Source organism: Notamacropus eugenii, chromosome 1 (assembly GCF_028372415.1).
Source record: "Notamacropus eugenii isolate mMacEug1 chromosome 1, mMacEug1.pri_v2, whole genome shotgun sequence".
In the NCBI taxonomy this organism is placed as follows: Eukaryota; Metazoa; Chordata; class Mammalia; order Diprotodontia; family Macropodidae; genus Notamacropus; species Notamacropus eugenii.
In genome coordinates, this window is record NC_092872.1 from 243,333,731 (window position 1) to 243,358,709 (window position 24,979).

Here is a 24,979-nt window from a genome sequence, read left to right on the forward strand (position 1 = left end):
GCTATAAGAAGTGGCCATCCAGTCTGGATTTGAAGAACCCCTCAGTGAAAGAGGATCCCGACCCTCTGGAAGCAGCCTGTTCCCTTTCTGGATAAGCATTAGATTGTTGGGAAGTTGTGCCCAAAATCAGCATCTCAGCAACTTCACACAATACAATCAGACCCTCTTCCTCAAGACAGATAACCCATCAGTTACTTGAACATGGTTTTCATGTCTCCCTTACATCTTCCCTTTTCCAATTACTTGAAATGATTCTCACATGGCATGCTTGAACATTATCTTAGACAAGCTCTTTTGTTTCCTCCATGTTTTCAAAGTCTGCCCTGAAATGTGGTGGCCAGAAAAGAACAGCAGCCTTCCCAAGGGATTCTGTATTTGATCTGGAGGTAACAGGGCATCACTGAAGTTTATTGAGTAGTGGGTGACATGGTCTGACCTGCACTTTAGAAAGGTCTCTTTGGTAGATGAGAATATGGTTTAGAGTTGGGGAGGCCCTGAAAGTAAGGAGGTGAATCGCAAAGCTACTGCAATGGCCCATTGATTTTTCTCCTCAAAACTTCCTAGAGCATGTGGCCACATGTAGCCACATCTGGCCTTGAGGGCACAGGTTCCCCACCCCAGCTAGAGAAATATGCCTATATCTCTCTTCCTTTCACCTCATATCCTACCCTTCTCTCTGTAAATTCCACTCCCAATCTCACCCACTACAGAGTATATGGCAAACTCATCAAGGACAGGGCCTTTGTCATTTTCATTTTGGCATCTCCAGTACCAATATGGCAACTTGCACATTTGTGGGGAAAGGAGACCTGGGATTTTACTGGGAATTCCCAGTGAGAAAATACCTTCTTTCAGCGCAGATCACCAAGTGACCCTTACTAGCCCCATGACCTTGGATAAGTCTGGGCCTGGGCTTCTTCAACTACAAAATTGAACCCATGGTCTATGAAGTCTCTTACAGGCCTCCATCTGTTCTTAGAGAGATGACTAGAGTACTGAGAAGTTAAATGACTTATCTAAGGTCACACAGCCAGTCTGTCAGAGGTGGGACTCAAACCTAAGTCTTCCTGGCTCTAAGGCGACCTCTCTATACACTATGTCGTACTACTTCTCATAGTTAATTCTTAGTAACTGTTTGCTGAATTAGGTGTGGTTTCTTCCCTAGCAGACTCTAAAGACCTTAGGGCCACAGGACAGGAGAAGAGTAGCCCATAGGCTCCAGGGCTAGCATTTTCCAAGTAGGGTAGCAGATTTGGGAGAGACCTAAAGGGGAAAGGAGGGGGGGCTTTATAATAATCTCCTGTATAGGCCTGAGATATAAAATGTTCAAGTGAACTGTGAACAATTCAACAAGGAAAAGACTAGAAAAGACTAAATCTCAGCCAGGTCACAAACAGAGGCAGATCACACACACACACACACACACACACACACACACACACACACACACACACACACACACACACACACACACACACACACACACACACCAGACACTAGACATCCAGAACACAAGTATACTCTTACAAAGCATAATAATCTAATAACAAGACTATTTTCTGACAGACAGGGCATGGCCTGCCAGGGGGAATATTTGTGGAGACAACTCATTGGCACATAGGAGTTCTGTTATATTTGTTATCAAAACAGACTCATAATTTTTTAATTCTACCCTCTCACACAGAGCACAGACCAATACAATTATAACAATAAAACAAACATTTGTTGTATCTATGTGCTTTGTTACAGTAAAATGTTTTTTGTTTGTTAAGTTCATTATACAAAAAGATTTTAAAACAATTTTCTAAAGACTCTGCTGCGTTGGTGCTAGTATATACCCAAACCAAGACCAACATTGTGCCTACCTTCAAGAAGCTTCCATTCTAAAAGAGTAACAATGTTAGCTGACAGTCACACAGAACTTTAGATCACATAAATGATCTCGTTGGAGCCTGATAACAAGAATGCAAAATAGAAGGCTATTCTCTCCATTTTACAAATGAGTAAACTGAGGTAGAGGGAGGTTAGGTTGACTTGCCAGAAATCATATGCACAAATAACTAGAATGTGAGTTAAATTGTTATTAAGTCCAAAGGAGAGCTCATATTGAAATGAAACACTAGATTCAGAGAGCTTAGATTCAAATCTGGGCTTTCTTATTTAAAGTCACCTGTGTGACCTTGGGCAAATGAATCACTTAATTTCCTCAGGGTCTGTTTCCTCAACTGCAAAATAAGGGAATCAGACTAAACAATCTTTAGGGTCAATTCCAGATCTAAAGATTATGAAGCCAATTTTTAAAAGGTGAGGGATGGGGGCAGGGATCATTTCTAGGTGGGATGATCATGGAAGGTTTCAGAGAGTGGTGTTAACTGATCACGACCTTGAAGAGTAAGAAGCCACCCCATGTGGCTTCAAAATGTCAGAGCTAGAAGGGACTTTAGAGGTGATCCAATCCAAGTCTCCTATTTTACGTAAGAAGACACTGAGGCCCAGAGCCGTAAAGGCATTTGCCCAGAGCCACAGTTAGGTGGTGACAAGACTGAAGCCAGAATTCCACTACACCACCAGGTAATGAAAGTCCACAATGAACACATGTATTCACAAACACACACACACACACACACACACACATCACATACCAGTAGCAGTTTCTGGGAGAGGCTTAAGAGTGGGGGAAGGAGAAGGAAGGAAAAGATTCTGATTACCCTCCAAAGATATCCAACAGAGCTGGATAGAAAGGAAGTTACCTATTTCCCCTGCTTTAATGACATCCGGCTCTCCTCCAGAAGGGAAATAATAAAAGAATATTAAAAGCTACTTCCCTGAAACCTGGTCAAGAATTGGTGGTACCAAATGAATGGGATCAGCAACCAGCCATTCTGAGACTAGATTAGTTCCAGTGAATTCAAGGGCTGTCATTAGCTGATCCCTGATTCTTGCTTCCAGAGGGCTCTGGATTCTATCTGGTTTGATCTGAACCTCCAGATCAAGGGCTAAGGATAGAAACCACACCCTTCCCTCTCCCCCCGCCCCACATCCCACCCCACCCCCAAGGGGCTCAGAGATAGGGAGGGAAGATCTTTTCTCAAAGTCACACAGCAAATCAAGGATAAAGTTGGAAAGAACATACATCATCCTAGCTCCAAACTCCATGCTGTTTGCTGTGTTTGCATCGTAAATAAACTTATTAATAAGTCACATTAAGGTTTTATCCCATTTTTATCTTCACACCAATTCTGAGAGATATGTGGTATCCACATTTTACAGATGAAGAAACTGAGGAGGAAGAAATTAAATGACTTGCCTAGGCTCATACAGCTAGTAAGTGTCAGAGGCTGGATTTGAATTCAGGTCTATCCTAACTCCGCGTCCAGCTCTCAAGCCATTGTAACCACCTCACTGCTGATATCATGGATCTGAGGGCTATCTTCAATCTCCCAGAGCAGGGATGAAATGACAACAGGCAGGAACTGCTCTTCTTAAGTGGGGATACTGCTTTTCTGATGAAAGGAAATCACTAGGGACTGGTACCAATCAACAGACATCAGTACTGATAAGTGCTCATCAGTACTAATCATGTAGGTACAGAAGCCTGAGTGGCAGAGTCTGAGGGGCCAGCTTGTTGTTCAGGTGTCCAAAGCTGGAAAAGTTTAATCTCAAGCCCACTTCCTCCCCGGACAGCTCCTGTTCAAAAGCCGGACGCTGCAGAACCATTCAAGCCAGCCCTCTCTCCCTCTCCATTCATGACTGTTTCCTTGGCTGACACCACATCCTGCCTGACAAGGAACTACCACAGAGTGGAGGAAAAGCTGCTATTTCCTCTAGGATTCCCTCCCAAGCCTCCCTGGTCCCATCCCTGGTCCCACCCCAGGGTTAATCAAGGAACAACCTAGATTATATCTTAGACCAACAGGCTGAGTCTCAGACAATTCTTCCCTCCTCCTTTAAATTTCTCTCACCCTCAATCCAATCACCAATCCAAGCCTCTTCTTGCTCTATGAAGCCTTTCACACCCATCGCTCAGATGCACAGGGGCAGTATGGTGTAAGGGAAAGAAAGGTAGACTTGGAATAATGAGGGACATGGGAGAAATCTTGTCCACACAACTTACTAGCTATGTAATTAGTCACAACCTCTCTCAGTCACACTTTTTTCAGATATAAGATGGAAACAATAGTGTCTATTGTTCCTTACAATTTGTTGTAAAGGGCAAGAGATAGACAGATAAGATAGATAGAAAGACAGACAGAGATAGTGGGATAATTTATTAAGGACATAACAGATGCCAGGCACCATGCATACAGATCAGGGGTTCTTAACTTGGGGATCTGTGAAATTTCTAATATTTTGATTAATTTTATTTCAACAAAATTGGTTTCCTTTATAATCCTATGTATTATATGCATTTTAAAGGAGTATTCTGAAAAAGGATTCATAGTTTCACCAAAGTTCACCATAGTTTCATCAAAGGGGTCTTTGACTAAAAAAATGATTAAGAACCCCTGATATAGATAATGCAGAAAATAAAATTCCAAATCTTAAAGTGTTCTATAAATGTCAAGTATTATTATTGTTATTAAAGAATAGGCCCCAGACCTGGGGTTTCTCTAGTACAGGTAACTCTCAGATGAAAAATCTCCCTCCCCCAATACAGATGAGCACCTTCTCTGCACCTCATGAGCACCTGTAACCTTAGGGTTGTTTAGAATTACTGAAAAGTTAATTGATCTATCAATATTGCCAGCATATAGCAGAGGTAGGTCTTGAACCCAAATCTTCTTGACTCTGAAATTGATTGTCTATTCACTTATACCATGATACCATATATCATCATCATCATCATCATCATTCCTACATCCATCTACCCACCCAACCATTCACCCATATATCTATCTATCCACCCATACATCCATCCGTCCATCCATCCGTTCCCATAGCCACCACCCCAACAGAAGCCCTTGTCATCTCAGTCTGTTTTACTCCTCACTGTTCTCCCCACCCCCAGGTTCTCCTTTACTCTGAGTCATCCTACACATGCTGTCAGATTAATCTTCCTAATAATAATGTACAGCTCTGTTCTCCAAGTGCCCTTTTTAATGGATGTCATTTTGCTTTCTGCATCAAGCCCCAGGACACTATAGGGCCTCACCCTTGACATCCATGGTTACTCAGAAGAGATCTGGCCTGCCACTTTACACCATAAAAGAACAAGTGGATGAAGGATGCATGTCATTTAGAAATATGATTTACAGTTAGGAAACCCATTGAACTGGGCCATTGGGATATGTATTTGGATGGATATGGCACAGGGAAAGTGAGCTAGGCCCAGAACTGAACAGGAAGAGGTGAACAGGATTGCATTTAGAAAACTGGCCAGAGCTTTCAGAAATCCCAAGGTGCTTCTTAATACAAAACCATATCTTTAAATAAATAAATAAAACACTAATATTCTCTTGGTGATGTTGTATAGTTATAAATCATGGAACAGCAGAATTTCAGAAGACTCAATAATATAGCTGAACTAAAGGTCCCTGGAAAGAAGCCTGGCTGGAATAAGCAGGCCATAACATGCTACTGACAATGGCACATACATTATGTGTAAAGGATATGATGGAGGTCATGGAACACTAGAAAAAATCTAGACATTTAGGAGAAGAGAGAGATCATAAAGGAACAGCTGGAATGGCCCAAAATGGTAACTGAGCTACCAAGAAGTAACAGGGCAGCTACTGAGAGGCATACCTAGCTAAGCTACTACCCCATATGATTCATTCAGGGTGGTCACTCTAGCCAGAAGATTACTGTGAGAGGAAGGAGAGGCTATGGGGGAGTGGGGGCGGCGGGGGGGAGAGGAGAGAAAGAAGAGAGAGGGAAATGGGCAGTGAAGAAATGACTTGCTTAGAAAAGCTGTGCCTGCCACTTTAGAGTGACTCTATGTCCAACAAAAAAAAACAGGAACAATGAGTAGTATCTCTACCCAAGGTGCCAGACCCAGTTCTCCTCATTCTCTGTCTCTGCCACAGCATGATCTAAAAACTGGCTAATGCACTGATTGACTGATGGAAAGTCCAGGTTCATGCCCCCTTTTAGCTAGAGAAGTCCTCACCCTAAATGTAATCCCACTAAGCAAGAAATACCTTTTCTCTGGGCCTCCATGTCCATATCTGTTATTCCAAGAGGTTGAAAAAGTTTATCTGTAAGAGCTAGTCCAGCCTATAGGGCTTTCTAGTTACAGACCAGAAGTCAATGGTTGTATGAACTTGCAACCACCAATGCTTTTTGAAAGCTAGACTCAACCTCCCTCCCTCCACAGAAGGGGAAATGAGAGGGGCAAGTCTCAAGAATTACGAGGGCAGAGGAGGTGGATGGCAACAAGGGAGTGAAGAGAGGAAAGAAAGCAAGCTCTTAATAATAAGCCATTATCAATAAGTGCTGGGCACTGTGCACAATGTTTTCCAAATATTGTCTTGTTTGGCAGAGGGAGGGCCAGTCTATTGGAAATCCCCACTGACTGACCTGAGCCATGTTGGTCAGCAATGCCCTTCCAGTTAATTCACCTCTTCCAGGGGTTCAGAGCCCATGTGGATTGGAAGCATCAAGTCAGAGATAATGAGAATGGAGTCCTCTAAGACCCCCGCCCTCCCCTTCATGACAGAAAGTTTCCCCAGATTAAATCCACGTTGCCCTAGTCACCCTGTTCTTTCCAGCACTTCCACTCCTGACGCCTCCCTACTAGAATGCAGCTAGTTCCACAGAACTGAAATTAGTACTCTATTGGTCTGAAAATAGGACATTCTTTTTTTTCCCCAAAATATGTCTTATATAAAACCCAAGTGCAGCCTATATTTGGTGTGATTTTTCAATGTGTGCTTATATGTATTTTTTCCTTTCAAAGGAGTTTCATTTTAGAGGTGCAGCACATACCCTATATATGTTTGCTTGGGCAAACAGAGTACAAATTATGCTTGGGTATGTTCTCTCTGTCCAAATGCACATCCTTTCTCCTCCATTTAAGTAGTATGTGAGATCCAGGGTTCTGCTTCCTCTGTCAAATTAGAGCCTCTGAAAAGAGAGCCATGTGTGACTCCCACAGCTGCTGAAATCTGGGAACTCTGGGAACTTTCTCTCCTCTAGGCATTTTCCTTCCATTCTCACCCACCTGTATTCCCCTCCATTTTCTAGCCTTTCATTTGGTCACCATAGGCTGTATCAAAAATGTGACTTTTAGGTCGGTCCTAGAGAATTTCCGTAGGTCAGGTAGGCAACCTTGTGGATGGAGCCCTGGGTCTGGAGTCAAGAAGACCTAAGTTCAAATTCAGCCTCAGACACTTATTAGCTGTGTGGCCCTGGGTAAGTCACTTTGCCCTACGTGCCTCAGTTTCCTCATCTGTAAAGTGAGCTGGAGAAGAGAATGGCAAACCACTCCAGTATCTCTGCCAAGAAAACTCCAAATGGGGTCACGAAGAGTTGGACCTAACTGAACAACAACAGGAAACTCTCAGGTTGTGGTAGGTCTGTCACAAAGAGAGGGATTAGGGTTGTTCTCTTTGGTGCTAGGGGACTTGAAGAGAAGTGGATAAAAGGGAAAACTTCCTGACAATTATAGCTAGGGGTGTGCTGGCACCAGCTCACACCAGCTCAGAGTCAACTGCTAAATTTTCAGCATTAGCACTTAAACTTCTGATATCAGCAAATGCTACAAATCAGGGCTTAATTGTTAGGAGTTTTTTTTTCATGTCTATTAATGGTAGGGAACTTGTGGCCTTGAGGTCACATGTGGCCTTCTAGATCCTTGGATGCATTCTTATGACCAAGTCCAAGTTTTACAGAACAAATCTTTTTATTAAGGGAATTTGTTCTGTGAAGTTTGGATTCAGTCAGACAATAAAGAGATGGAGAAAATGTTGGTAACATATATTAAATTTATAAGGCTGTCATGAGTATACCTCCCTGCCTGGAAAGCCAGTTATTAAACATTTTACCAACACACCCCCGGTTACAAATTTCCTAAAGTGGAATGGGAAACAGTAGGTTCTGCCTCCCTGAAGGTCTTCACAGTAAGTTACTAGGTATGATTAAGAGAGAGTCATTGTTCGGCTACCCATTGAATGAGATGGCCTCTGAGATTTTTTCCATCCAGGAGGTTTTAGGATTCCTTGACAAGGTTGGTAAGGCTTATCAGCAAGGCTCTATGACTCAGTCAACCACTTCAGTGATTGCAGATCACTACTCACTCCCAGGTCTCAGGGGATCAAGAGTTTTGTGAAGAACAGAAGAGACAAGCTTCCAAAGAAAACAGATTTTTGCATAGGAAGGCACTTTGGTGATCTTTGCACAGTGTCCCATCAGACAAAAACCTCTTAAGAGCATAAACTGTCTGTCCTCCCTTCTTCCTCCTCCCTACTCCAATCCCTCTGCCTAAAAGATCCCCCAGGGCGGAGATGCAATGTGCATGGACGGGGAAGAGGCCATAAAGTATACAATATTGGAATACATTTGAACATGGAATGTTAAAACATAGAATGTCTGAGCTGGAAGAAACCTCAGAGATCAAGGCCAAGGCCTGCATGTTACAGAAAAGGAAACCAAGGCCCAGAGAGGTTAAAAAACTTCCCTAGAGTCATATAACTATTAAGTAGGAGCTCTGGGATCATGGAAAAGATGAGATTAATAATCAAGGAAATTAAATTTTTGGACTGTGTGATGTTATACACAAAAGAGCTGAAGCAGGTAGGTCATGCAAAGTACAGAGATCCAGAACTGGAGTCAGGAGGACCTGAGCTCAAATCCTTCCTCAGATACTTACTAGTTGTTTAACCATGGGCCAGTTACTTAACAGCTCTTTGCCTCAGTTTCTTCATCCACATAATGGAATAATGACAGCATCTATCTCACAGACGGATTGTAAGAATCAAATGAGATGACAACTATAACTTGCCTTTAAAACTTATGTAAATGCTAGGTAACAAGAATAATAATGAAATGAAATAGCCTCTTAGTTGCCAAGTCAGGACCAAGGACTAAGTTTCCATTTCTTAGGGGAATTCCATTCTGAGGATTCTGGAGTTAGTCCCACTGGGATCTCCTGGGGAAACCACAGTTATTGTCTGTCTTCTCCATGGATGAATCAACTCTGGCCCTTGAGTTTTCAAGGCTGCTTTCAAGCTCTGGGATCCTACCTAATACAATCCATTCTCTCTTCCCCAAATGCTTTCCGGGTGAGTCAGGCTAAAAGCATTATCTTCCCCAAAGGCAATAAAAAGATCTGGGTGGAGCTAGGATTTTCCCAGCATTTTCAGCAAGGCTTCCCTTCTCAGAACCCTCCTTCAGCCTTGGAATAGCCATGCTGGGAAGAGAGGAGGGAGAGATGGTGGTTCAGTCCACCCACTTCCTTCTAACATACATCTATAAGCAATCCCCAATTACCCACACCCAAATGATACAGATCAGCATTTGAGAGGAAATAAAACAGTGGGAAATGTCAACGCCAGAGCTAGCTGGATCTGAGATGTATTAGATCATTTTTGATGCAGAAGCAGATCTATCTCTCCAATTATATTTTGATGAACGACTGAGAAATGAGTCTGCATTTTTTTAAATACATAGCAATAGCCATGTTGCACAGGAGGGAGAATTCTACACAGGACCTAATTCATACTCAGATAATGGAGATTTGACTTACTGGATGCTGATGTTTATGTGGCAGGTTTTATGTGTATCATGTATGGGGGGCTTGATTGAGGGAGCTGCCCCCATCAATCTGATGGGCTTACCTGCTGGATCTTGTGTGTGATTTTTTTTTTTTAATTGTACATTCCTGTTGAGAATATGGCAACCTCCTTTGGCATCTCCTTCACGGGTGGATTTCACTGATGGGGCCTGCCTTCAAAGTGCACTGGTAGGCTTGAATTCTTGTGGGAGGAGCCCAGGTTTTTTTTCCTTTATACTTTTACCTGAAGAGATCCTGAGAGTGCAGCAGGGAGGGAGAGAAGGGCAGGTTTCTCCATCCCTAAACTCCTTTCAGTGGAGCCATCTGGCAGAGGCAAATGTGTTCATACACATCATCCATATGGAGGGATGAGGAGTCTGGACTTTGTACTCTATTACAGTGAATTGTTAGGTGTGGGTCCAATGGTAAAGGGGAAGCCAAGCCTTCAGAAGTATCAAAAAGCAGAATATCTGTTTGCTCTGGAGGGGGGCCCATTGGAATCCCCTGGGGAAACCACCCTTGTCAGATGAAAAAAGGACTCACAATAATAAACAACTTTAGCAAAGTTACAGGATATAAAATAAACCCACATAAATCATTAACATTTCTATAGGTTACTAACAAAGCCCAACAGCAAGAGATAGAAAGAGAAATTCCATTCAAAATTACTGTAGACATTATAAAACATTTGGAAGTCTACCTGCCAAAACAATGAACATAATTACAAAACACTTCACACAAATAAAGTCAAATCTAAATAACTGGAAAAACATCAGTTGCTCATGGGTAGACCAAGCTAATATAGTAAAAATGACAATTCTACCTAAATTAATTTACTAGTTCAGTGCCATACCAATCAAATTATCAAAAAATTATTTTACAGAGCTAGAAAAAATAAAAACAAAATTCATCTGGAAGAACAAAAGGTCCAGAATTTCAAGGAAACTAATGAAAAGGAATACTAGGGTAGATGACCTAGTCATACCTAATCTTAAATTGTATTATAAAGCAGCAATCATCAAAATTATTTGGTACTGGCTAAGAAATAGAGTGGTGGATCAGTGGAATAGGTTAGGTACACAAGACAGTAGTCAATGACTATAGTGATTTACTGTTTGATAAACCCAAAGACCCCAGCTTCTGGGATAAGAACACTCTATCTGACAAAAACTGCTGGGAAAACTGGAAATTAGTATGGCAGAAACTGGGCATAGACCAATATTGATCTTACATCATATACCAAAATAAAGTCCAAATGGATACACAATTTACACAGAAGTCTGATACTATGAGCAAATGAGGAGAGCAAGGAATAATTTATCTGTAAGATTTATGGAGAACAGAGAATTTATGATCAAACAAGAGATAGAGAACATTATGAAATGCCAAATGGATAATTTTGATTACATTAAATTGAAAAGGTTTTGCAAAAACAAATTCAAAGCAAGCAAGAATAGGAGGGAAGCAGACAATTAGGAAAGAATTTTTACAACTAGTGTCTCTGATAAAGGCCTCATTTCTAAAATATATAGAGAACTGAGTCAAATTTATAAGAATACAAGTCTTTCCTCAATTGATAAATGGTCAAAAGATATGAACAGGCAGTTTACAGAAGAAGAAATTAAAGCTATCCATAGTCATATGAAAAAATGTTCTAAATCACTGTTGATGAGAGAAATGCAAATCAAAACAACTTAGATACCACATCACACCTATCAGCTTGGCTAACATGACAAAACAGGAAAATTATAAATGATGGAGAAAATGTGGGAATATTGAAACAGTAATTCATTGTTGGTGGAGTTGTGAACTGAGCAATTTGGAACTATGCCCAAAGGGCTATAAAACTGTGCATGCCCTTTGACCCAGCAATACCATTTCTAGGTCTGTATCCCAGAGATCATAAAAAACAGGAAAAGAAGCCACATGTACAAAAATATTTTAGCAGTTCTTTTTATGGTGGCCAAGAATTGGATATTGAGGGGATGTCCATCAGCTGGGAAATGGCTGAACAAGTTGTGGTATATGAGTGTAATGGAATACTATTGTGTTATAAGAAATGATAAGCAGGTGGACTTCAGAAAAATCTAGAAAGACTCATATGAACTGATGCTGAGTGAAGTGAGCAGAACCAGGAGAACACTGTACATTGTAACTGCAACACTGTGCAATGACTGATTTTGATAGACTTAGCTCTTCTCAGCAATGCAAGGATCTAAGACAACTCCAAAAGATTCATGATGGAAAATGCCATCCACATCCACAGAAGGAAATATGAAGTCTGAATGCAGATCAAAGCATACTATCTGATCTCTTTTTCTGTTTAGTCTAGTTTTGTTTTGCTTTTTCTTTCTCATGATTCCTCCCATTCATTCTAATTCTTCTCTACAACATGACTAATGTGAAACTATGTTTAATAAGAATTTATATAGAGAGCCTATAAAGAACTGCATGCTGTGTTGGGGAAGGGGTGAGGAGGGAAAGGCAGAGAAAATTTATGAAATTTATGTAAATGAACATTGAAAACTAAAAATAAATAAATTTATTAAAAAAAGAAAGAAAGAAGTACTCACTTAAATTTTGGAGCAGGCTCAAGTACATCTCCCTTCCTAGGTAGTCCAAGACTAGAGGCGGTTCTAAGTCTAGGGCAGCTTGGGAAGGCTAACCAGAGAGGAAGAAGAATTCTGTCACTGTTTAGGGACTACCCTGAATCCTGTGAGGTATGGTCTGCCTTTGTTCATGGGCTTTTGCAAATCCTTTACAAGTGCTTTCTGTGTCTTCTTTAGGACAAAATAATCTTGCTGCTTTGCAGAAGCTGAGAACATTGGTTCCTACATCTGTGGAAACCTAACTATAAGCTACATGCTGAACTATGATAAAATAAACCATGGGACAGACTATAACAAGTCAAGAGATTCTAATCTGGGCTCATCCTCCAAGAATGGAACCCCAGAGCATGGGGACACTGGGTTACAAGTTAAAAGTATGAAGATAACCTGCAAGGTTGCTGTCATTGCTCCTATTTTATAGATGAGGAAACTGATGTTGAGACAGATGAAATTGTCATCATATAGAGAATAAGTTTCAGAGGGAGGATTGTCCTGACTCTGTGTCCAGAGTTTTTTCCACTATACATGCTATCTCTTATATGAACATCTTCTCCCAATAAAATGTAAGTTTCTTGAAGCCAATTCTATTGAAGTGAATTGAATTGAATTGAAGCTGATATGGGGGAGGGGAGGGGACCAACAACTGGTGAATGTGATTGCTGAGCTACTATCACTGATTCTTGAAGAATTAGGGAGAACAGGAAAGGTACTGTAAGACTGTAGAAAGATAAGCCTTTCTCTGATTTTAACTCTCCAAACTACAGGCCAGTGGACTTAATAATAATTCTTGGCAGAATTTGAGGCCACATTTTTTAAGTGCTGGTTTGTAAGTGGTTAGAAAGAGAGCCAGGGATCAATAGAATCCAGCATGTTCATTGAGAACAAGTCATGCCAGACTAATCTCATTTCCTTTCTTGACAGGGTCATTAAATTGATCAGAGTAATTCCATCGACACTGAATTCCTGATTTCCACAATTCACCTGACAAAACTTTCACTGGACCTTTATGGGCAAAATGGAGAATTATGGGGCTGAATAACAGTACAATTTAGTGAATTTAGAATTTGTTGAATAACAATGTCCAAACAACGTGATTAATGGATAGATATCAATCTGGAGGGATGTCTCTGGCAAAATGAAACAAGGCTCCATACATGGAACTTTTCTGTTCAACGTTTTTATTAATGACTTGGGAGAAGGCTTAGATTGTATGTTTATCAAATTTATAGAATCTTAAGTAATACTGTGGAGGTCTGAGAACACAGTGGATGATGGAATCTACTAGAATCAATAGGCTGGAACAAAGAGCCAAACCAGTTGGGTGAAACTTAACAGGGATAAATGCAAAGTCCTATACTTGTATTTCAAAAATCACCTGCACAAGGACAGAATGGGACAGATATGGTGGAAGAGGAGGGCATGAACATCAAGCTCAATGAAAGTCAATGAAGTGACCCAGGAACAAATGAGATTCTTGGCTGCTTGCACGGAATTGTTGCATTGGGGGCAGGCAGAGTCATCCTGCTGCATGTACTCTGCCCGAACCAGAACACCTCTGAGGACTATGGTCCATGTTGGTTGCTACGCTTTAGGAAGGATATTGATAAATAGGAAATCGTCTAGATGGAGGAGACCAGGATGGATAGAGAATTTAAACTGATATGATAACGAAATCAGCTGGAGGACCTGAGGGTGTTTAAGTGGGAGAAGGGAAGACATTGGGTGGGTTTTCAGATATTTGAAGAGCAATCACAAGGAAAGGGATTGATAATAACAATGGTAACAGTTAACATTCATATAGTACTTACCATATGCCAGGCACTGTGCTAAGCCCTTTACAATTATTATGTACTATGTTGATCCTCACAACAACTCTGGGAAATAGGGGCTATTATTGCTCCCATTTTACAGACAAGAAAACTGAGGTAAACAGGGTTAAGTGAGTTGCCCAAGGTCACACAATTACTAAGTGTCTGAGGCTTAAGACTTCTGATAAGACCTCTATTTGGCTAATGGAGGGGATAGTCCCACTGTACTCTGACCTGGTCTGGAGAATTGTATCCTGTCCTGAATGCTACTTTTTAAAAAAGATTGATAAGCATGAGAATGTCCACAAGAGGACAACGAGGATGGTGAAGGGATTGGAGTTCATGACATGTGAGGATCAGATGAAAGAATGAGATCATTAGCCTGAAAAAGACTCAAGGAGGAGTTGACAGCTGTCTACAAGTATGTCATAGACTGTTGTATTTAAGAGAGAATAGATTTGTTCTCTTTGGCCCCAAGAGCTAGATCTAGGAGCAGTAAGTGAAGTTATAGAATGGCAGATTTCAGCTCAATAGAAAAAATGTCTCCCTAGTAATTAGTTATGCAGAAGTGGAAGAGGCTAGGGATGTGGATAGTTTTCTGAGGAAGAAATTCAAATTATCTATGACCATATTAAAAAAATGCACCCATCATTTAAAATGAGAGAATGCAATGTGTGCATGTGTGTGTGTGTTCGTCCTTCATTGCTGAAGAAGACCATGTCCTCAGAGAAATAATGACATGACTTGCACTTGACTTTGTTTTGAGCGAGAGAGAGCTGTGCAGGGTCACCAGCCTCACTTCTCCTTCAGAGCCATCTGAATCCAGGGACCAAATATTCATCAGTATGACTGGAGATGACTCAGGATGAGGCAATTGGGGTTCAGTGACGTGCCCAAGGTCAAGTGTCATTTGAGGTGACATTTGAACTCAGGTCCTCCTGACTCTTGCACTGGTGCTCTAGCCACTGCACCAGCTAGCTGCCCCTTAAAGAGAATGCAGAGTAAAGCAACCTTGAGGTCCCATCTCATACCCATCGGATTGACAACATCGACAAAAAGATAAATGCTGAAGCAGCTGTGAGAAAAAAAGTACATTAGTGCACTTTGTGGACTTGTAAATTGGAGTTCTAAATTGGTCCTACCGTTCTGGAAAATAATTTGGAATTATTCCCAAAGAGTAATTAAACTATGCATGGCCTTTGACCTAGCAAGACCACTACAAATCCTATATTCCAAAGAGACCAAAGAAAAATGAAATGGACCCATATGTACAAAATATTTATAGCAGCTAACTAAAAGGTTGCCTGTCAACTGGGGAAAGAACAAAGTACAACGTATGGATGTCATGGAATACTTTTGTGCTCAAAGAAATGATGAAGACTTGTATATAAACAGATTCAGAGTGAAGTGAGCAAAACCAAGAGAACAATTTATATAATAACATCATTGTAAAGACAAACAACTGAAAGATTTCAGAATTCTGATCAACATAATGATCCAACTGTGATTCTGGAAGACACATGATGAAACGTACCATACCAGCTCCAGAGAGAGAAAGATAATAGACAGTGTGCAGATTGAGACATGTATTTTTTGTATATGGCCAATATGAGAACATATTTTGCTTGACTGTGCAAGAGTTTTGTTTTTTCTTTTTCTCAATAGAGATGGAATGGTAGGGGGAGAGCAACAGATTTTTATTAGTTCAAAAAACAAAATCCAATTTGTAAAAAGGGGGGAAAGGGGAAAAGGATGCCTTTGCAGGTAATGGTTTCCACCTCACTTGTGTCTTAAATCAGGAGCTGGCTGACCATTTGTTGGGATGTCATCATAGCAGGGACCTCTTGCTCATGGGTGGGTTTGGGTTGACCAGATGACTTCTGAAATCTACAGAATCTTAAGGGTCTATGGTCATTTTCCTCAATCACATTTGCCCACTCAAGCACATAGGCTGCTCAGTCCTCTCCAACTGTCTCTCAGCACATCCTTGATCTACTTTGGGCTAAGGTTCTTCTGTCTAGTGCTATCTTAACCGCATGACAACAAACCTTCTGGAGATGGAAGGTCACCCACATACATACACACATTCACACACACCCAACACCGAAAACACAAGTGCACACAAGCACACACCCAACACAAGTATATACACATGCATGTACACCCAACACATAAAACACAAGCATACATATAACACACACACACACACACGCATACACATACACCTTCTAACCAGGCTTTTCTATATAGCTTTGTAGCAGTCAATTATTTGTTGCCTCTGAAATCACAGGATCACAGATTTAGAGCTTGAAGAAAACTTAGAGTATTTAGTCCAACTCTCTCATTTGACAGATGAGGAACTAGAGGCAAACAGGGTTAAGTGACTTGCCCAAGATCATATAGCTAGTAAGTGTCTGAGGCCAGATTTGAATTTAGGTCTTCCTGACTCCAGGCCCAGTGTGCTATCCACTGCTCTACCTTAGCCACCCTCACCCAACTTTTACAAAGGAGGGCATTGATGGAAAAAAGCTTTCCCAAGGTCAAAGGATGACAAGACCTGGACCAGAACCCAGAGGCTTCTGATTCCCTTTCTTCTTTGCACTGAATCATGCTAAGCTTCACCCAGCTGGTGGGACGGTGTGGGGTGGTCAGATTGGAAAGTAGAAGAAGGATGATCATAGGAACATTCAGATCTGGAAGGGACAGGAGGGGCCATTTAATCCAACTTTCTCATTTTCCAGATAAGGAAACCATTACCCAGAGATATGCCCAAAGATACACAGAAAGCAAGAAAAAGATCTCTGACTCCAAATCCAATGCCATTTTGCACTGTGCCATGCTGCCTTTCAGAAAAGGGTACAATGCCCCCAAAACGAACTCTGGTTATAGTTGTCAAGGGAATTCTACCCCCATGAGACCTTTTCCCAGGGGAAAGAGCTGAAGGTACCTAAAATCTTCATGATGGGCTCCTCTTGTTAGGGAGAGAGGGAAATCTTCCACTGATGTGTCCCGTGTATACCAAGGGTCCCCCCAAGACCCCCAGATAGGCTCCCAGCTCTTCATCTCCCTAGAGCAGGAAATTTGGGCAGGAAAGTAGTAGAACTGAAGCAGTAGGCTACTCTGAGGCCCAAGTTGGTGTTATAGATCTACCTGGACATAACCCAGAGCTTGGGGAAAGACACAGGCTCATCACATGGTCTGACTGGAGAAAGCTTCATACCCATCATATGATCTGACTAATCCCCATTGGACGAAGGCCAGAATTCCCTGGATATCCTTCCCTTCCTGCCCCACCCTGAAGGCAGTGATCAAATGCAACCAGATACATCCTTAGTCCAGCTGTGCCTGGGAGCGTAGACCAAGTCTAAGAACTCAGAGCCCTTTTGCTCACTTCCCCAACAAAGGCCCTAGTGGGAGTGCCATCCCTATTCCCAAACCTACACAAACTCAAGAAATAATAAACTCCTTAAACAGATTCTGATCAATCCTAGATACTAGTTTCCCTATAAGGAATATGTTCCTTTACCCTTGCCCTCTACAGCTTGATGTTACAGGATTATTGAACTTGGAGCTGGGAGGCACCTAAGAGACCACCTGGTCCAACTGTCTTATTTTAAAGACGTGGAAAGTGATGCCCAGAGAGAGGAAAGAATCTGCCCAAAGTCATACAACTAATAAGTAGCAGAGCTGGAATCTCAATCTAGATTCCCTGATCCAATACTCTGCCATATTGCCTCTTCCAAAAGAAAAATGAATGTCTTTCTCTCTCCATCCAGCTTTCCTTCGCTAGAACCCCAAAGGCAAAAACTTTTAGCACCTGAAAGAAGGAGGAGAGATGAATACAGCCTCTGTGCACCAGCCCAGGAACTAGCCAACAGCCTAAACCACAGGGGTCTGGAGACAGATGGAGAGAGAATAGACCGATTGATAAAAATGGAAGTGGGAGGGAGTTGTACAGAGTGGGAAGGGGAAGTCTGAAGAGCAGCAGAAACTTTTATCCCAAGAGGGGTTGTGGAATAGTGGAAGAAACAGAGTCGAAAGTCAGAAAACTTGGTTTCGAATCCCAGCTAGGACATGCATGAGACCAATCTCTTGACCTCAGCTTCCTCCTGTATAAGAAGAGGTGGTTGTACCAGATGATCTCTAAAGACACTTCTATCACTAACATCCTATTTATCCTAAGAGGAAACCCATGAGAAAAGCTTTCCTCTAGCAATCTTGACATTGGTGGATACCAATGGAGTATACAGGATACCTATGAATTATCCCAGTCTGGCTAAGTGACTGGCCCATCTTTTTTCTAGTCATAAATTTCTCTGATGACTTCCTTTATACCACTTCTCCCAAGTGACTTCTCATGTACAAAGTTTTACAAGACACTCAAGGCCGCCATGCACTCCACCATTGCCCTTTGGGGGACTCTCAACTTCAAACTTTCAGAGATTATGGGTCTTCTATGACTTGGATCATTCAACATCTCAGGAGGAAATGTTTAAAAAGTGGGCCTTTATTTTGAGGGGAAATTTGGCATGATACAAATAGTTATTTGTTATTTGTTATTGTTAGGACAATTATGTGGTGCAGTGGATAGAGCGCCAGGCCTAGAATCCAGAAGACTTATCTTCTTGAGTTCAAATCTGGTCGCAGACACTTCCTATATGTGTGACTCTGGGCAAGTCACTTTACCCCGTTTGCCTCAGTTTCCTTATCCATAAAATGAGCTGGAGAAAAAAATGGCAAAACACTCCAGTATCTTTGCCAAGAAAACCCCAAATGGGGTCATTTGGCATGATGCAAATGCTAACTTGACATGATACAAAGATTGTATTCCCCGAGCTCTTAAGTCCTCTTCAATTCTAAAATTCTCTGAAGCTGAGAAATGTGAGTTACTACAGAGGCTATATTCATCTCTCGTCCTTCTTTCAGGTGCTAAAAGTTTTTGCCTTTGGGGTCCTAGCAAAGGAAAGCTGGATTTTGTGCACACTTCCAATTCTTCCCATTCTATTGTAAGCCCTGGTCCTATTCATCTGTACTCCCCTACAAGACTCCAAGCACTTCCATACTTTAAATGTCTATGATTTCATTTCTTTTGAATTCAACTAGCTGATAAGCCAAAATCACAAAAAAGTACATGTTTTGCAGTGCCCCACTCATGTTCTCCTCTGACCACTCCCCATGTCAGATAAGCTCTCATGGGGTATGGATTCTGTATGTCTGTGCCAGAAGGATGCCAGCTATGACATGTCCTATGAGGGCAGTGATTGATTTAGATCTTTCCTCTACTGACAGAGCTCCATGATTTCGTAGATGGCCTTTAAAAGTTTCTGTGGTCAAAAAAAAAAAATCATTACCTGGTGTCCACCCTGCTGGTATTGACCCTATTTGAACTTACCTAGGCTGGTCCTCAGACATTGGGCCTAGACTCAAAATCTTTCTCTCCAGGATTACCTCCTGGCCATAATGAGGAACTGGCAGATAATGGAGTGGGAACGTGGCATCACAGATAGAGCACTGGACTTGGGTCTGAAAAACTTGGGTTCAAATCCTACCTCAGACACTTATTAGTTCTATAACCCTAACCATATAACTCAACCTTCGGTACTTCAGTGTTCTCAACTATAAAACGAAAGAGTTAGATGAGATGGTTCAGTGTCACTTCCAGCTCTAAATCTATGATTCTATTATACAAATCCTGCGCTCAGAGAGTTTGCAATGTAATTGGGAGATGGGACATGTACACACATCAGTAAAATATAAGGCAAAGGTGGCATAAGGAAAGGTCAGGAATAGCCAAAGCATTAAGAGAAATTTGAGAAAGAGATCATTTTTACCTGGGGGAGGAGATGAAGGTGGAGAATCATATAGAAAAGCCAGAAAAAGCTTCCTGACATCAGTTAGACCTTGATGAAAGGGAGAGACTTCAATCATTGGATATGAGTATGTGTGGGGGAGAATGGGGCAATTAAACATATGTGTGTGTGTGTGTGTGTGTGTGTAGGTATAAGTATACACATATATTTTATAAATATGTGCACATTTATAAACATATATTTAAATACAATAAATACGCATTTTACTATAAGAGATAATCCTCAGGCTCCACTTATACCTCTAGGTCCTCAAGTGTGGCCCTTTGACTGACTACAAACTTCACAGAACAACTCCTCCTAATAAAAGAATTTGTTCTGTAAAACTCGGACTCAATCCAAAAGCTGTACTCAAGTCCCAGAAGGCCACATGTGGCCTCAAGCCTGCAGGTTCTCCACCCCTGGCTTAGACTCTTCACCCTGGAGTGGAGACAAGGCTGGATTAGAAAGTTTTATTGTTGTTGTTGTTGTTCAGTCATTTCAGTCATGTCCAACTCTTTGTGACTCCATTGGGAATCCACTGGCAGAGATAGTGGAGTAGTTTGCCATCATCTTCTGCAGTTCATTTGACAGATGAGGAAACTAAACAAATAGGGGTAAGTGACTTGCCCAAGATCACACAGCTAGTAAAGTGTCTGAGCCTGGATTTGAACTCAGGTCTTCCTGACTCCAGATCCCTTCATATATGTATGATGCATGATGGCGCCACCTAGGATTAGGAAGCTGGAGGACTTCAACTCAAATCTCAATTCTACTTTTTATCTTTGTGACTTTGAGCAAATCACTTAGTCTCTCTGGGTCTCAGATTTTCTAAATGACCAGATGAACACTAAGGTCCCTTTCAACTCCAAATCTATGACCCTCTGAGCTTTCAGAAAGAACTGGCATGCAGTGTGAAGAGTGTTGAACTTAGTAGTCATAGAACCTGAGTTCAAATCCCTGCTCTACCATTTTATTCCCTGTGTAATCTTGGGCTTGGGCAGCTGGGTGGCATGGTAGATAAATCACTAAGTCTAGAGTCAGGAAGACCTCAATTCAAGTCCAGACTCAGGAACTTACTAGCTGTGTGACCCTGGACAAGTCACCTAACACTGTTTGCCTCAGTTTCCTCATCTGTAAAATGAACTGGAGAAGGAAATGGCAAACCACTCCAGTATTTTTGCCAAGAAAATCCCAGATGGGGTCATGGAGAGTCAAACATGCCTGAAAAATGACTGAACCGATGATAATAATTTGGGCTTAAAGTCTTTCTGACTTAAGTTTCCATATCTCTAACATAAGGGGCTTGGTCTAAATGAACCTTAAGGCTTCTTCCAGTTCTAAATTCCAAGCCTATGATCTGTAACCCAAAGATCCAAATGCCTCCTCTGCCTGTCTCAGGGGGTTATTGTGAGGATCGATGAGTGTTTCATAACCACATGAGTTCTTAGAACTGCTTACATATTGATTTGCTTAGAGAAGCAGCCTAGAACAATGGATAAACAACTGGTTTCAGCATCACGAACGCCTGATTTGACAAAAATAGCTTCAAGCATATATTCAGTAAGTGACTCTGGGAAAGTCACTGAACCTCTTAGTGCCTTTAGGAAACTTTCAAAGATTAAAGTGCAGAAGAGATCTTGGTCTGCCATGGTCAAGCGAGTTCCATACTAGGAGTCAGTGAAATAACAGGTCAGGACAAAAAAAAAAGATTTACTTATTAAATATTCTCTATAGATAGAATAAAGAAAAACCTGTCTCCATAGCTGTATTATTACAAATTCCTCATCCTCTCAGAGTGAAATTTTTTAAGAAAAACTTTATTTTTCTTGGGGTTTTTGTGTATGTTTTCTTTTGCAACATGGCTAATAGGTTTTATATGACTTCACATGTATAATTGATATCACATTGATTGCCTTCTCCAGGACTGGGGAGGAGGCACAGGAGGGAGGGAGAGAATCTGTACCTCAAAATTTTCAAAAATGAATGTTAAAAATTTTTTTACATGTAATTGGGAAATAGTTAATGAAATAAATTAAAACATTTTTTTTAATTCCTCCCTTTTCAAACCTTAGTTTCCACTTCTGAAGGAGCCAGACTATATTTGTCAAGTTTTTAACCTGGGAGGGGTTCACCGATGGATTTCAGAGAGTCCATGAACTTATGGGGGAGGAACATCTTTATTTCAGTGTCATTGACTTCTTTTAAATCCATGTGCTTTATTGTATACATTTAAACACATGATTCTGAGAAGGGGTCTGTGTACTCCACCATACTCTGCCAAGAGTCTGGTGACAAAGAACAGGCTGACACCCTAGACTAAATGGTTGCTTTCACCTCTGAATTTTATCCTATTTTAATGAGAGGAGCATCAATTAATAAGGCTGGTTGTAGATAAAATCTCATTCTAGTAATCAACCTATCAATAGCTACTAAAATTTTGCTGTGGGTAAATAGTTATTAATAGGAGTGAATCAAAAATTAACTGTGGTTTAAAAGTTGCAGCCAGAATGCCCAAAGGGCTACAAAAATGTGCATACCCTTTGACCCAGCAATATCACTACTAGGACTGTATCCCCAAGAGATCATAAAAATGGGAAAGGGTCCCACATGTACAAAAATATTTATAGCAGCACTCTTTGTAGTTGCCAAAAACTGGAAGTCAAGGGGATGTCCATCAATTGGGGAATGGCTGAATAAATTATGGTATATGAATGTAATGGAGTACTATTGTGCCATAAGAAATGATGAACAAGAGGACTTCAGGGAGGCCTGGAAGGACTTATATGATGTGATGCTGAGTGAAAGGAGCAGAACCAGGAGAACTTTGTGCACAGCAACGACCACAGTGTGCGAGAGTTTTTTCTGGTAGACTTGGAATTTTGTAATAACAGAAGAACTTCTTAAAAAAAAAAAATCCCAATGGTGGTTCTAAAGGCAAAATGCCTTCCACACTCAGAGAAAGAAATATGGAAATCATTCGCAAAATGTAGCAGATCATGTTTGTGTATGTGTAGGTTTTTGTGTATCATGTTTTGATTTGTTATATGATTTCTTTCATTTATCTTAGTCTGACTACATAGCATGACTATAGTGAAAATATACTGAATAGGAAAGTATATGTAGAACCTATACAGAATTGTATGCAGTCGTGGGGAGGGAGGGGGGTAGTGGGGGGTAGGTGTGAGGGGGATAAAATCTCAATTGTATGGCAGTGATTGTTAAACATTAAAAAATAATTAAAAAAAAATGAGAGAGGAAAAAAAAAAGTTGCAGCCAGAGTGATTCAAGAAACTGGTCATTTCCACTTCGGTGTCTCCTTCTGTCCCCAACACCAGCCAGCTCTTAACTTCCCCATCTTACCTCCAGCTCATCATAACTTTCAAATCCATGATGGCCAGATTTTTTTGTGTCCATCTTTTTCTCTCTCCCCTACCTCTTTACAAAGCCTCTGATTATAGCCTCTGTTTTCTCTCCATCCACAATTATCTGCTTTTCCCAATACACATCCTCCTCCCCTTCCAGACCATTCTCTTCACTGTCCCCTCACAAACTGTGTCAATTTCCGCTTTTATGCCTCAGTTCAAGCTGTCTGAGAAGCCCATAACTCCAGTCGCCAAGAACTCCAAAAGCTCGGAGCCCTTTGTCCAAATTCTCCCCATCCTGCAAGACCCAGCTCCAGTCCCACCATCCTCAAGAAGCCCTCTTGGTCGTCCTCAGATCGCTCCTCTCCCCTCTCAACCCCTAGAGCACTCAGAGTCTGAACCATATAAATTATATACTCCACACATATGAAACTGAACTCATGAACTTAGGGGTCCAGGAGAAAAAGGAAAGAAATAGGCTTAGAAGTAAGACAGACCCTTTGGGTTGGGGGTAGAAAGTAGGAAAAAGAATCAGAGACTGAGGGTCCCCTCGAGTTGGAGGAGAAAGTGAGAAGCAAAATCAGGGGCAAGGGTGCGAAGCAGACCCTGTACTTCATTGCCAAGTCACACTGGGGGTAAGCTGCAACGTAGTGATGACTCAGATGATCCCCTTATAGTCTGCCTGCCATATAATCAGCAATCCTACAATCGAGAGTACCTGTGTTTACAGGGTGTGCGCCAACGTGACTGGTGTGCAGAGTGTGTGTGTGTGTGTGTGTGTGTGTGTGTGTGTCTGTGTCTGTGTGTGTGTGTGTGTGTGTGTGTGTCTGTGTCTGTGTGTGTGTGTGTCTATGTGTGTCTGTGTCTGTGTGTGTCTGTGTGTGTGTGTGTAATAACAATGCAAAGACTGAGATGGGAACCCCGAGCCAATTCTCCTCCCTTCTCCCGGACTAGAACAAAAGCTACAACTGCCAACTTCTCCTCTGGGGTCAGCTCCCGTGCCTTACAGGAGACCTGGCTGGTGGGCTCCAAAGCCAGAACGCCTTTGGGAACAAAAGCCATCCCCCACCTCCCCACCCCCCCGTTCCTTTCCGAACTTGCTCCCGCCAGGCCCATTCCCTTCCCCCAGAACCACGAGCTCAGGGCTCCCGCCTCCTCCCCGCCAGTCCCGGACAGAGCCAACAAAAGCCATGAGAGTACTTACCCTCCCTCTCCACCTCCTCCCTCCTCCTAAGCAGTAGCAGCAGCTCCGAGCCACTTCCCGAGGAGTCCCCGGGGCCCAGGCGCGGTCCAGTCCAGCTGCGCTCAGTTCCCCGCAGGGTCCGACTCCCTTCTCTACCGAGAATCTGCAGAAGGAGCTGGAGCTGGGGAAGCCACCGGCATCTTCAGCTGCCAGGCCGAGTCCTGGAAGTGGGGGACCGATCCCGGGCCAGCTGCGGTCAAGACATGAATGGAGGGATCGAGTAGGAGAGGGCTGGGCTGAGCAGGGCTGGGCTGGGCCAGGCTAGTGCTGACCCAGGAAGCTGGGCTGCTGGCGGTCTAGGGAAGGCTCTCCCAGGGAGGGCGGGGAGAACAGGGGGACTGAAAGGGGTGGGAGACTGGGCTGCCACGGCTGGGGGGAGGTACCATATTAGTCAGA

At 42.0% G+C, this 24,979-nt stretch overlaps 1 protein-coding gene across 2 annotated transcripts in view; it reads right to left on the minus strand.

The window, feature by feature from the left end:
* The window catches only part of CD276 (CD276 molecule), a 75,983-nt gene that overhangs the window by 20,349 nt on the left and 30,655 nt on the right, over positions 1-24,979 (minus strand). Inside the window, exon 1 of one of the 2 annotated variants that reach the window (XM_072628407.1) lies at positions 24,545-24,902. The exons of the other annotated variant lie outside the window; for it this stretch is intronic. The gene's annotated coding sequence lies outside the window, so the exon portion shown is untranslated. Of the gene's footprint in view, positions 1-24,544; positions 24,903-24,979 lie in introns of those variants that run through there. 2 annotated transcript variants of the gene reach the window in all.